A 13,915-nucleotide genomic window follows, 5' to 3' on the forward strand; every position below is an offset into this window, starting at 1 on the left:
TGAATGTGTTGTCAGATTTTATGAGATGTGGCAGGTTCCAAGGTGCGGGCCCGAATTTGAATTTTTGGTTGACTTTGGACTTTTGATTAAAGATTCTACCTTTATCAATTGAGTTTGTTTCCTTAGGAATTATTTGATGTTCTGAGTTGCTTTTGGCTAGTTTTGAGCCGTTCGGAGGTCGGTACGCACAGGATGGCATTTCTAGAGTATTGTTTGGCTTGCTCGATATTGGGTTTGGCTTGTTCGAGGTAAGTAACACTTGGTGTTGAGGATATGAACCCCTGAATATACGTACTACATGTTTGGTGTTGAGGTGACGCACATGCTAGGTGACGGCGTGTGGGCGTGCATCGTGTGAATTATGACTCGATTGATTCTGTGCTACCGTGTAGTTATCTATCTTGTTTCTATCCATGAATTTTTTACGTTCTAGAGTAATTGAACTGTGATCCATATTAGAACCCATGTTTAGGCTATATGCTTATCCTGTTGGGATCCACGGAGATCATTTCTGTTGTTGAGTTATTTGCTTAAATTGCAATTATGTACTCAGTCGCATTCATTATTTGCGTATCATATCTCAGTCTTTGTTACCATTTGTCTCACATCATATTATCTTTGTTTGGGATGATTGGCATGAGATTTGTGAGGCCGAGAGATTGGAGAAGATTATGACTGACTGAGGTTGAGGGCCTAATTGTGAGTGATATTTATGGGATCGGGTTGCACGACGCAGTAGGCTTTATTGATTCATACCATGATTGGCTTATATTAGTGTTTGGGCAGGATCCACCCCTCTGGAGTCTGACATACCAACAGTGAGCGGAAGTACCTACTGAATGCGAGTGTCGAGTGATTGTGAGGATTGAGTGACTGTGAGGACTGAGTGATTGTAGGAATGAGTTTGTGAAGATTGAGTGACTGGGAGGACTGAGCGAATTAATACTCCGAGGGTATGCATATTGTTTTATCACTGTGTTGCATTATAATTAGCATGTATACTTGGCATGCAGGCATTGAGATATATTTCTTCATGTCGTACGACATTGTGACATTTATGACTTCACATGCATATTGACATGTAGGCATAGAGATGTAATTTTCTCATGCCATCTGATAACGAAACTTCTAGTCTGTTGTTGAAAGTTTTTGGGAAAAAACACATTTTTCAGATTTACTCGTATTTTGGTGATTTCTGTGAATGATTTGGGTTTTACTGTTATACTTGAAAAGCATGCCTTTTTCCGAACTGTGAATGAGCTGATGATTATATCTTTGAGTTATTACTTGTATTGCTTTATTTATATTGTTACGAGTTGTTCCTGGCTGTTGGTGTTGGACTCTGATCGTTGTCCAAGCTCGTCACTACTTTCAACCTAAAGTTAGGTTTGTTACTTATTGAGTACATGGGATCGGTTGTACTAATACTACACTTCTACACCTTGGATGTAGAATTTGGATGTTGATCTTACTATGTATACGGGTGCTGGCATTGAAGATGTACTGCGTTCTAGTCATAGTTGTCTTTTGTCCTTGGTAGCTTTAGAATTGTTAATCTGTTCATGTACATTTGAAATAGATGATGTATTTATTTCATACCAGCTTTGTAAGCTCTAAATCTTAGAAGCCCATGATTTGTACTACCACTACTTGGGAAGTGTATAAAAGTTTAGTTGTTTCATCATTTATTTTCTCAATAAATCTCATTGAATTGGATTGTTGTTAATTGGCTTACCTAACGGATTGGGTTAGGTCCCATCACGACTAGTTGGATTTTGGGTCGTAACAAGTTGGTATCAAAGCTCTAGGTTCATAGGTTCTACGAGTCATGAGCAAGTGTCTAGTAGAGTCTTGCGGATTGGTATGATGACGTCCATACCTATCTTCGAGAGGCTACAGGGCATTTAGGATAAACTTCTCACCTTTTTTTCCTTATCGTGCGACATTGATTTAGCTTGAAGCATATATCTTTGAATTCTTTCCACTCGCTCGTATGCGTATGTGAGTGCTCGATATCAGCTATGTATCGACGGCTTGTGATTCCAAGGATGAGGTGCAAGATGCATTTTCTATGTTTTGGTGATGGTCTAGTCTAGAGGACTTGAGGCCAGGTTTAGACCGCAATTTAGGCTCCGTAGTTTCAGTTGTGTGAGCATGTGCTTTGGGACTTATATGTCTGGTAGTGTCCCTATATGTAGAATTTATGGCTCGATGAGTGGTTGGATGGCTATATGATGAGTATGACGTGACTGCGGTATGTTTCGGATGGTTTGGATGTGGCGAGAAGAGTTTGCGTGGGTGTGGAAAGGACTATTGGATGCTCGATTTCTATGGATGTATCATACAGTCTTGAGTTATGAAGGTTTTTAAGAGATTCTTTCGTGTTATTTCATTTGTATAACGAAGTAGATTTTCATGTCTTGTTGATGAGTTCAGACTCAAGAAGACTAAGTGATTATGTAGTAGTTGTGGCTGTGAAAGGGTATAGAGAGATGTCAGTTTGAGGCTAAGCATGTGGGTTATCACTTGCGGGGTAATCTATAGATGTGTGATCCTTATGTTGTGTGGAGACTTTCTTTTCTTCCATTGGGTATAGGTGTTGCGATTTGAGTTTGGATTGGTTGAGAAAGTTGACCTGACCGTCACGAGTATAAATGCGAGCTTAGCAGATGATTTGGGGCATTTTATGGGTTGTGTTGCAAGAGCTTGTGAAGGATTTAGTTAAATCTCATAGTGAGATTATGGAAGTAATAGAATATGGGTATTGTGAGTCATCATATGTTTTATTCTATGGCTTTAAGCCAAGTGGTGGATTATATCATCGGCGATTTGATTGTATGATTATGTGTTGTATTGGTTTCGGTCTGAGGCATACTTGTGGATCGCTTAGACTTGCAGAGGTTGGTTTTGAGGATGAGTTGAGTAAGGAATTTTTGGATGCATGATGTATTACATGTTATGGATATATGGAAGTCTTGGTATGGTTTAGGTTTGATCTTCGTGATGGATGTAATGTACTAAGAAAAAGGGATTCGCTTGGTTGCTTAGAGGTGTGGATTACTTCTTTGGGGTTTATCGTGCTAATGAGACACAGGTCATTCGTCCCGCTTAGGCGGTGCAATTGAAATTTGAGCAAAGTGGATGACTCTCGAGAAAGTTCTAATGGATTCAAGATTTATATGTAGCAATTGAGAATTTCTTGGATGTATATATGGCTAGAATATGATATTTGCATTGAATGGTATTGAGACTTGCGGTATTTCTATGTCATTATGGATTTTATATTTTAGTATCAGGAAGGTGAAGGAAATAGCTTTAGATTCATAGAAGGTCTTCTCAGAGTGGGTGTCTCGATTGTGGTATTTTCGAGGTGCTTAAGAGGGAATACAACGGCTTATGGGCCTTATGGCAGTGTGGTTTTATGCTAGGATCTCTTGTGGTGAGCTTTGGGTAAGGATTATGCTATTTTGGCAAGGAGAAGTGTCAACTTGAGGGTAATTCGAAAGGAACTTGTAGAAATAGGACAGCTTGGTAGCAGGTTGAATCAGCACGGTCATGGATATGATCGGTTTTATGAGTACTTATGATGTGGTGAGTCTCTACAGGTGTTTTGTGGCAATACTCTTCGGCTTGGCGACCTGTGTGGCTTGGTTGAGTTAGAGAGATTCAGTTCTGATGGCTTGGTTATGGGCAAATGGGTTTCGAAGAGTTCTCGATGGTTTCTACCACATTTGGAGCTGGATATTTCCTACCGGTGTGAGGAGCAAGTTGCGTATTGCGATTTTCTCCTGGATGGGATTAAATGGAAGGTTTCTGAATGATCAGATATGTATTCTACTGGTGACTCAAATTTGATTATAAGATTCTCGTGCTTTTTATATGATGGCATGATAGGTGTGGTGTGTTGTTTGGGATTAAGATTTGCATGTGCAAGGTTACTGTTCAGTTTTGAAAGGAAGATCATGAATTCTTAGACAACATGGACGGTTTCAGATGACTAGATGAATGCTATTACTACTTGGTATTACCTAAGAAGGGTGCGCATTTCAGAAGGCACACTGTGTTTTGACTTACAGATGCTTCATTGGTATTGCGGTACTCGCCTGGTTGATCAACTACTGATGTTCAGATTTTGCTATGTGTCATGGAAGAATCATAAAGGTATTTATTGTGGGGATTATTATGTATGAGAGATGTGTTAGTCATTTGAATGGTGAAGTTGGGATCAACTATGGTGATTCATGTATTCTATAGATTTGGAGACTAGGAGTTCTTAGAAGTAGATTGTTTCGGGGTTGCGGACTGTGAAGATGTGGCCAGAGTTGGCTAGATGGTAGCACGTGCTATGGTTAGGTCATTGTGGACTTCTGGAGGGCTATTTATCCATTTAGGAATGATTAGAGTTAATTTTGGGGCCCATTGGTAGGCCCAATGTGGATGTGTATTCTACACCAGATCGGATTTGTTGACTCAAAACTGTTTATGTTGAGGGGTGTGGCATCCAATTAGAATCAAGCTTGTTAGTGTTTGGATATGTTCTATGCTTTACTCTTCTATGCTACGAGGGGTTGTGATTTATTGGTTATGTGCACACATGATGCGGTTCTATTTGGACCTTGCAGCAGAATTCGAGCGAGATGGTTATCGGGGTGTTGAATAGTTGATTGCACCTTGGTTGTGTTCTTTCCAGGTTGTGGTATATTATTTTATTTGCTTCTCCATGTTTATGGTCATGCACTTGTGTACTTGATATCAACTTGCTTGTGGTTGTTATTTTGAGCATTGGAGCTTGAGGTATTTCATATGAATCGGTATTTGGATGGGTCACGTATTGTATCAGGGTTATGATGGGATATGATCTTTTATGATAGATTCGTATGTTTTGATTTTACTGTGTATGATAGGTTCTTAGCATTGCGTTGTGGTGGTACTTGTTGATCATGCGAGACGGTTCTCTTATTTGAGTCATTTTCCATGTTTGAGTACATTTGAATTGTTGCTTATTGGTGCACGGATTGCATGGTTTGCTTTAGGTTGTGTTGGTGTGGCATGCCAATAAAATGGTTGTGTTGGATGAGATGAGGTCATTGGACCTAGATTGGGTACTATCGGATTTGATTACAGTATGTATGGAGGAATAATTTAAGAAGTCGGCTTAGAATTTGGCTTTAGGTTTATCATCGGGCAAGAGAGCTCCACGACTTGTTAATCTGATGGGTGGTTATGAATTTCTGCATGTTTCTTTCGTTATTGGCAGTATACGAAGGTTCAAAACAAGATTTTAATTGATATGAGGTTTGTTGCCAGTGTCGGGTTTATTTTGAGCAGCTACTGTAATAAGGAATTATTGCTATAAGTATGCGAGTTGTGTGGTATATCATGTGATTACATCTTAGGTTATGATTATGGCTTGATACAATTTGGCCAGACTTATATAGTGTGTAGTTGCGAGATTCGGGTCTTTCAAGGAATTCAGGTGTTGGTAATTGGGTTCTAAGGCTTACGGTCTAAGGTTAAAGTAATGATCTTCAATTATGTTGTGTGGTTGTTGATACCCAATTTTCCCCTATGTATTTTTATATACAAAATACTTTCAAAATAGCATGTACATACATATATAAGCATGCCCAAGAGTTTTGGTATTTTTCCTAATTTTTTAAGATTTTTAAAATCAATTTATTATATATTTTTAGCAGTATAAAGACCAATAATTACTTCCAAAATCATCAATTTTGGTGAATAATTTATTTTATTCCCATATTTATACTAAAATATAGTTAAGGTGATTTTTGTATATTTCTTACAAATCTATTTGGTATTTTAAGCTAAATTGCATGTAATTGCAATTATAGCCTATTTCACGATTAGTAGCATTTTATAATTATAAAATTATTTCCAGTATTTTTAAATTAATATTTATACAGTATTTTTTGGATCAGTATTTTAATTTACTTTTAAAATTAATATTACTATTTTTATAAAATAAAAAGGGGAAATAGGCTATTTAACACTTAGCCCATTTCTATTTCAATTACAGCCCTTTCACCTTTCAATTTTTTCCCTCAATTTGACCCAATTCCGCCCCCAAATTAAACTAGCCCAATCCCCCAAATTACCTAACCCCTGACCTGATTTAAAAACCTACTGGCTCCCTTTTGATCAACGGCCATAAACTCCCCTTTCCTTTTTTAATTCCCAAACCACCCTTAACCTAATTCATTTCACCGAGACGCCGCCTTTGAACCCTCTTCGTCTCTCAAACTCTCTCGAACCTCTTCGAAACCCTAATCGTTTCCCACCTTATCTCACCATGTTTCCACCGGAATCCATGGCGTCTCCGGCCATGGACGGTCTGTACTCATCCTTTCTCACCATCAGACCTAAACTATTCAAGGTTTGAAGCCCAACTTCAATGGCCTTCTTTAAATCCTTCTCAGATCTGTAGATCTATGGCTTCTCCGGCCATTATTCCGGCATGTTCAAGCAATATGAGTCTTTTCGACTCAGGATCTGACTTTCCTCAAGACCTTTCTCATTGCTAGGGTTTTCTCTGCAACTCTAAGCTGTCTGAGGTTCTGTACCCGCCTATTTTCTTAGATCTGTGATATGTCTGGGCTTTATTTGACATTTTAAAGGTTTTCCCCAAATTTCCTTTTTAAAATCATTCAATTTCGATTTTAAGGTTTCTGAAAAAGTTTCTTCAAATATCTTTATGATTCTTTCCGTTCTTTCTTTATGTGTGTTTACCTATGTTAGGCTCATATGTTCTTTTCTACTAAGCATGAGTTTGCTCTCTTGTTTCTTTTCTATTATGCGAGACTCTTCTATTTTGTTGTCACTCTAATGCTCTCATGTTAATCCGTGTTGTTAATCCTTATTCTTTGCTATATGTGTTTATGGTTGAGTTCTTTGATTTTTTTCATTTTACTGAGTTCTGTTTGTGTTCCTACTAAGCATATTTCATCTACTTTTGTTTAAAGCTCGTATCATCTCTTTCTTCTGAACTTGTTTAAACTCCAAGTTTTCTCGAGCATGTTCTCATGACTTTGAGTCAGTGTTCTTTCTATCGTGTGTGTTTGTCTCTCATAAGTCTTTGGAAAAGACTTCTGAGCCCCTCTCAAGTGGCCTGCCTTCTCATCTCCATTGTCTGACTCAATTTGAAACCCTAGGATTTGGGGGTTTCTTTGGCAAGTGGTATTAGGGACCCTAGGCTTTTAGACTCACTATGAGTCTGTAACTGAACTCGAATCCCTTTTGCTTGTGGCTCTAAGACTTTCAATGTTAAACTCTTTTTCTAAGAAACCTGACAATTCCTTTTGCTTGATCTGTGTGCTTTATATATGAGAAATTCCTATTTCAAAAGTTTTCACCAATTAAGTGATTGATTCTGAAATCTCTTTAATAAGGCTGATGAATTGTCACTGATTTTTCTTCGATTGAACCTCTTTTACCTTTCTTGACTTGGTTCATTCAAATTGAACTTGTAGTTTTGGTTTCATGGCTGTTTGATTGATTCCCTTGCCATATTTGGCACAAACCGTATGCCATTGATTGTTTTCCTTAAATAACTTCTATGTACTTACCCCTTTTGTGCTACTTTGAAAAGGTTTTAATTAAAACTTCTTTCCTTAACTAATTTTTACTCGTTGAAATCAGAATCCCTTAACCAAAGGGAGGTTGATTTCAATGATATTTCCTTGCCTTTCTTACTTGCTTTCTGCACTATAAAAGGGACTACCCTTCTGCACTTTTAAGACACCTTACACCTTCAGTTCACATGACCTACACACTACCAGTCCTTAACTCCAATTCAATACTGGCACACTTGCAATATTGCTTTGAATTCAATACTCTTTCAACACTCTACTTTTGCTTGAGATCTTTTGAAATTGCTTGGCTTGCAACTTGGCCTTTTCTAAGGCTACTGTTTTTACTTGTTTTCCCCTGAAACTGGTATATTCTGATTTAACGTTTTTGCCTCACCCCTATGTGCTTATTTACAGTCTTCTGCAATCATGTTTACTTTACTGCTCATGTTCAATGATTTATGCTAAGTATGTTCTTTTCCTGCACCTGTGTCTATTGTGAATCCCAACCCCCTATTCCCTTCTATGTGTTTGAGTTAAGGCTCATGGCCTGGCAGTACTCAAATTGCTGCTCAGTTCATAACCTGATCCACAATGGATCCTAACTCTTAAGATTTGGCTAACAGGCTGGTCGGGGGTGTGCCCGCAATCCCAATTGCTGAGCATGACCACCAGCCTGCCATGGCTTTCCCCTAATTCTCCTATGCACTTACACTTATTCTTAGACTCTTAAGTTCCGCCCCCTCTTATGAGCCTTGCTTTGGGACCTTGAGATCCCTCTTAACTTGGACTTCTGAGGGTTGGCCCTTCCACACTGCACTATAATCTCAATTCTGCAATGTGTTTAGGGTTTAAGCACTGCCCGGGGCCCTTTGAGACTCTTGGGAACTTTGACACATCCCAGACATGAGAAAGGCTTTTGGAAATCTGATCCTGGAAGTTGGTTTATCTCATATTGTTGGACTTTGAGTCTGAATTAGGCTGTTTGGTTGTAGCTGGAATTTCTGATGTAATTTTACTTTTTTTTTCTGATTCATTCGGGTCTGTAATAATTTGTAATAACTATTGGGGTTGGCTAGTGAAAAGGGATGGGGTTGAATGTATGCAAAGGGTAGAAAACTACCTATAAGATTTGTTTTTGATTTCTGTATTCTCATCATAGAACTCATGCCTATAAGATTTTCTGATTTCTCCATTCTCATCTTAGAAACCATGCCTATAAGTTTTTCTGTACTTCTGCATTCTCATCTTAGAAACTATGCCTATAAGTTTTTTCTGCACTTCTGCATTCTCATCTTAGATACCATGCCAATAGTACTCTTGCATCTATGTAATCATTTAAAACCAATAACGCTTAGATAACTTGCCTATAGGAGTAATCAATTGAATCAACTTCGTATATGAGTCTAATTTCAGTCATAAGGTTGTTTAAAATCTGCAGATCTTTTGAACCAGTAATCCTCTCTTTAAAATCAGTACGCTCCGTTAGATATCATCCCTATAGGTCTCACTTAGGCAAACCATTAGGTCATTAATTAACTGTGTCAGTTTTGATAACTACAACCAGACAAGGATAATTCGGACTCCTCATCTGAGAAATATGTGATGAAGCAGCATGTCCTAACGCTTTAATTTAATTCCGACTATAACCAGTATTTAAAGTCATGCTAAATAATTTGCTCCTTTAAGTGAGGAGGCCTATTTGAGCCCTTAAACTGCTATTTGTTTCCCTCGTACTTGCTTATGTGTTTTGTTTGTCGCATTAGAATTTTCTCCTTTTAAAACTCTGAAAAGCCCCAACCTCCCTCCCTTTAGGACTAGTAATTCCAAATGCCTCCGGGACTGATAGGATTGGGGAGGGTACTAGCATGCAATAAGTAACGATACTATTCCGCGCTTAATACCTTAACGGGGTGGGAAAGGGTAGATATGGACATGATGACCAGTGCGCTAACACCACGTGCGACCCCTCTTCTGAGGAGTGATTGTTGAGTATTGCATTGATGTGATCCATATTGTTTGTAAACCCAGGACCCCTTCCACTTTACTTGTTATCCCTTTTTTAACTGTCCAGACTATTTGCTTAAGATTTCTGTTTTCTTTATCTTTCTTCAAACTTTCAATTCACTTGCAACATTATGTGTAAATCCCCTTCTATTTGAGACCTTTATTTGCTTACTTGTTAGTTAATGTCACAATTGTAACATGGCCGGGAACCATACTAGTGGATCTTGGGGGTGCCTAACACCTTCCCCTCGAGATAATTTCTAGCACTTACCCGAACTCTGGTTTTCCAACTCGAACTCTTCTTTAGTGTCCTAATGCACTTTAATCATTAGGTGGCGACTCTTCAACCCAAAAAACCCAATTCTTAAGAGGGAACAAGTTGTCCTCCCAAATGTCATGAACCCGATTTCGCCTTTAGAAAAATGGGGCACGACAGCATGGAGACTCTGCTGGGGACTTCTTTAGGCTTTTACCATCTCATGTTACTTATGACTTCACTGCTTCTTTATTACCTTTATTAATGTCTTTACCTCTTTTCTGCTATGAAACTGACTTGGCTCTTTGTTTCTTTTGTTTAATGCTTTCTTTTACCGCTTTCCTTCAATGCCGTTGTAATTATGAGCAATTATTGTAATCATTACTTTATGAACGTGCAAATACATGACAACTTGTTTCATTCTTGTAATTGCATATTCAACATCATATTCCACTCGTGCCAAATAAAATACCATAGCAACGCTTATAATGAGTGTTTGCACCCTTCCAATATTATCACCCCCTAAATTTGGCAAAGGCATATTTGCGGTAAAACCAGTCGATCAGCTGTGCAGTCGACGGCTCCGTGCCTTTCTCTCTTGAGTTGTCCGCTCAAGGGTACCGGTCTAATACCCATAAAAACCTTACTCTGTTCAATTGTACATGCATCACTGTCAAACCTAGTCGAGTCAGCTATGTTGTCCGCATAATGACTCTTTAAGATAGCCTTGTCCAAAGTCCACTGGGTTTCCTTGAAACCCAAACGGACATTACCACGTCTGTGCATTTATTTGGAGAACTAAATGCTGCTCATGCTAATTGTTGATATTTAATAGCCGAGTCTGTCAGAAGTATGGTCTCACCCTTTTGTTTTGCAGAAATGAATGACAAAGTTCCCGACTTTGGTATGGTCAACATACCCTCACTCTTGCTGACCTGGTGGAGGAACCTCCCATCAAGTAACCAAATCAACGAATGGAAAGAGAGAGTCACCAGGGCTAGTGAGAAGCTGGAATATCTGGAATACAGTTTGCTAGAGTTGGAAGGGAAAGTGAGGAAAAGAGTCACTAACTGTCAAAACGCTGAGGAAGGCAAAGGAGAGCGTCTGGTGAAGGCATTTTTACTAGAAAATCTACGCGAGCTAGAGGATCTGATCAACGAAAACATTCAACCTGAAGAAGGTCCTTCTGGGACCAAGTAGCTAGGAGTTTTTTCTATTGCTTTAAGAATGTAATAAGGCCAATAGCCATTAGCGACATTTTATTTTCTACTATTTTTAGTGTCGTTTTGGGATTCGTCTTATTTTTATCAATAAACTGAGGCATTTAGCATTATAAGTTCTCCAAATCAACTTGTCACTAGGCCTACCTTAGGCATAACAAGGCTCCCAAATTAGGACACGAATTATATTCTCGCACTATGTGTTTAAATATCACAACTTCTTTTTCTTACAACCCGCACTAACTTGCTACCTTTATTTTTATTGTTTGTTTTATTCCCCTCCTCAAGGGTTAGTTCGTGCACTCTGGCATCGTCATCATACTCCACAAGATCTAAGGGCCCTCCGCCTCCTCCTCCTCCTCCGAGTCCTATCAAAAACAAGAACAAGGGAAAAATTGAAGATTTGAGCAACATCAAAAAGGAGAACTCAATTGAAAGGGTAGAGGTTCCTCAGGGTATTCAGGTTTCCAAGAAAAGTGCCTCCCAGTTCGAGTAAAATTTGTTGAAATTTCAGGAAGAACTGGACCAAGTTCGGAACTTGGCAAGCTTGTCGTTTTCCCTCACCACCCCAGATGTCAACTTTCCCAACACTCAAAACCCCACACCTCCATAAAACATCCCGAAACCACGAAACCAACCCGCTCCCCATCACCATTGCAACACATGCCACACTTCAAACAACACCTCACTGCTCATCCCTGAACCACTAAACTCCATAAATGATCATCTCCACAACACCTCCATCTATGTGGAAACCATACCACACTATACTCAACCTATTTCAAGCAAACCTGAGTCTGATAACAAAGACTCTATTATCAAGAAGCTGGCTGCAGAACTCAAGAAGCTGGCTAGCAGAGTTTAGGGTGTTGAAGGAAACAAGGGGATCGAGGGATTGAATTACGAAGACCTTTGCATTCAGCTAGATGTCGAACTGCCCGAGAGGTACAAACCTCCCAAGTTCAAGATGTTTGATGGCACAGGGGATCCCAGAGTCCATTTGAGGACCTACTGCGACAAGCTGATCGGAGTAGGGAAGGATAAAAAGATTTGCATGAAGCTCTTTATGAGAAGCCTGAAAGGGGATGCTCTATCTTGGTACATTAGCCAAGACCCGAAGAAGTGGTCGAATTGGGTAAGTATGGCGTCCGATTTCATGGACAGATTCAGATTCAACACGGAGAATGCGCCAGATGTCTTCTACATCCAAAACTTAAAGAAGAAACCTACAGAGACGTTTCGCGAGTATGCTACTCGTTGGAGATCAGAAGCTGCTAAGGTTAGGCCGGCTTTAGAAGAAGAACAAATGAATAGGTTTTTCGTCCAAGCTGAAGACCCACAATATTATGAGAGGTTGATGTTGATTGAAGGCCAGAAATTTTCCGACATCATTAAGCTAGGGGAAAGGATCGAGGAAGGTATTAAAAGTGGTATGGTCACAAACTTTGAAGCATTATAGGTCACCAACAAGGCTCTACAGTCTGGTGGCACATCCAAGAAAAGGGATGTGAGTGCCATAATGGTTGCACAGAGAACAAAGTCCTCAATCAAATACCAAATTTACCCATTACCTCTACTCACATATCAGCCTACCCCAAATTACCAAGCACCATTGCCCTCTTACCAAGCTCCACCGCCTACTTACCAATCATCTCCACCTCCCACATATCATCCCACTTCGCCTAGATACTCTCAACCCGCACCTGTCTACCAAGCCGATAACACCCAACAAGCCCACTATCAATCACCTCCCCCTCGCCAAAATTTCCTTAGACCCCGACCAAACTTCGACCGCAGACCCCCCAAATAGTATACCGCCATTGCTGAACCTATCGACCAGCTGTATGAAAGGCTCAAAGCTGCTGGTTACATCACCCCTATCCCTGCCATAAACCCCAAAAACCCGTCCCAATGGGTCAACCCAAACAAAACCTTTGCATACCATTTCGGCTCGAAGGGGCATACCATTGATAAGTGCCGCTCTCTGAAGGATAAGATCCAAGCTATAATTGACAACAAGATCATTGTGGCAAAGGAGCCTACTCTGAATGTCCGTAACAATCCTCTACTAGACCATAAGGGTGGAGATGTTCACATGATTGAGATAGAAGACGATTGGGACCCTAAAGGGTCGATTGGATTGATCGCTAAAGGTGATGAGCCAAAGAAACCAACAGTCACCCTTAACCCGATTGTGGTCCAGATGCAACTTTCTGGAGACGCTGAAATGAACATGTCCGTACCACTTGAGTTCGAAGCACCTTCTTCTGCAAAGAAGCCAGCCCTATTGAGGTCGAGTTTGGGTCCCCAAAGGCACATATACCATTTATGGTTGTTGTATTACCTCCCAAAGCAAGGGTGCCCATTCCGGTGGCTATGACAGCCGTAACACCGTTCCACCCAAAGGTCATACCGTGGGATTACACCACCGAGGTGAGAAGGAAAGGGAAAACCAAATCTTGAGAAGCAATTGCAGCACAGGGTATGACAAGAACTTGTAGGGTTTATACACCAGAACATCTAGCTGAATCTAGTAAATAGGCCTCTGGATGACCAACTGCCACTGAAGCTGGGCCTGACAATCTCTGGAGGAAGATACAAGCCAAAGAGTATTCGGTCATTAATCAGTTGAACAAAACACCGGCCCAGATATCTATCTTGGCTCTGCTACAAAGCTCTGACGCACATAAGAATGCCTTATTGAAGGTGCTGAGCGAGGCATATGTGCCCAGCAACATAACTGGAGGAGAAATGGCAAACATGGTAGGGCAAGTATTGGAGAGTCACAAAATCACTTTCCATGAAGATGAGTTGCCACCTGAAGGGCTAAGCCATAACAAGGCATT

The sequence above is a fragment of the Nicotiana tabacum genome, chromosome 11 (assembly GCF_000715075.1).
Source record: "Nicotiana tabacum cultivar K326 chromosome 11, ASM71507v2, whole genome shotgun sequence".
Classification (NCBI taxonomy): Eukaryota; Viridiplantae; Streptophyta; class Magnoliopsida; order Solanales; family Solanaceae; genus Nicotiana; species Nicotiana tabacum.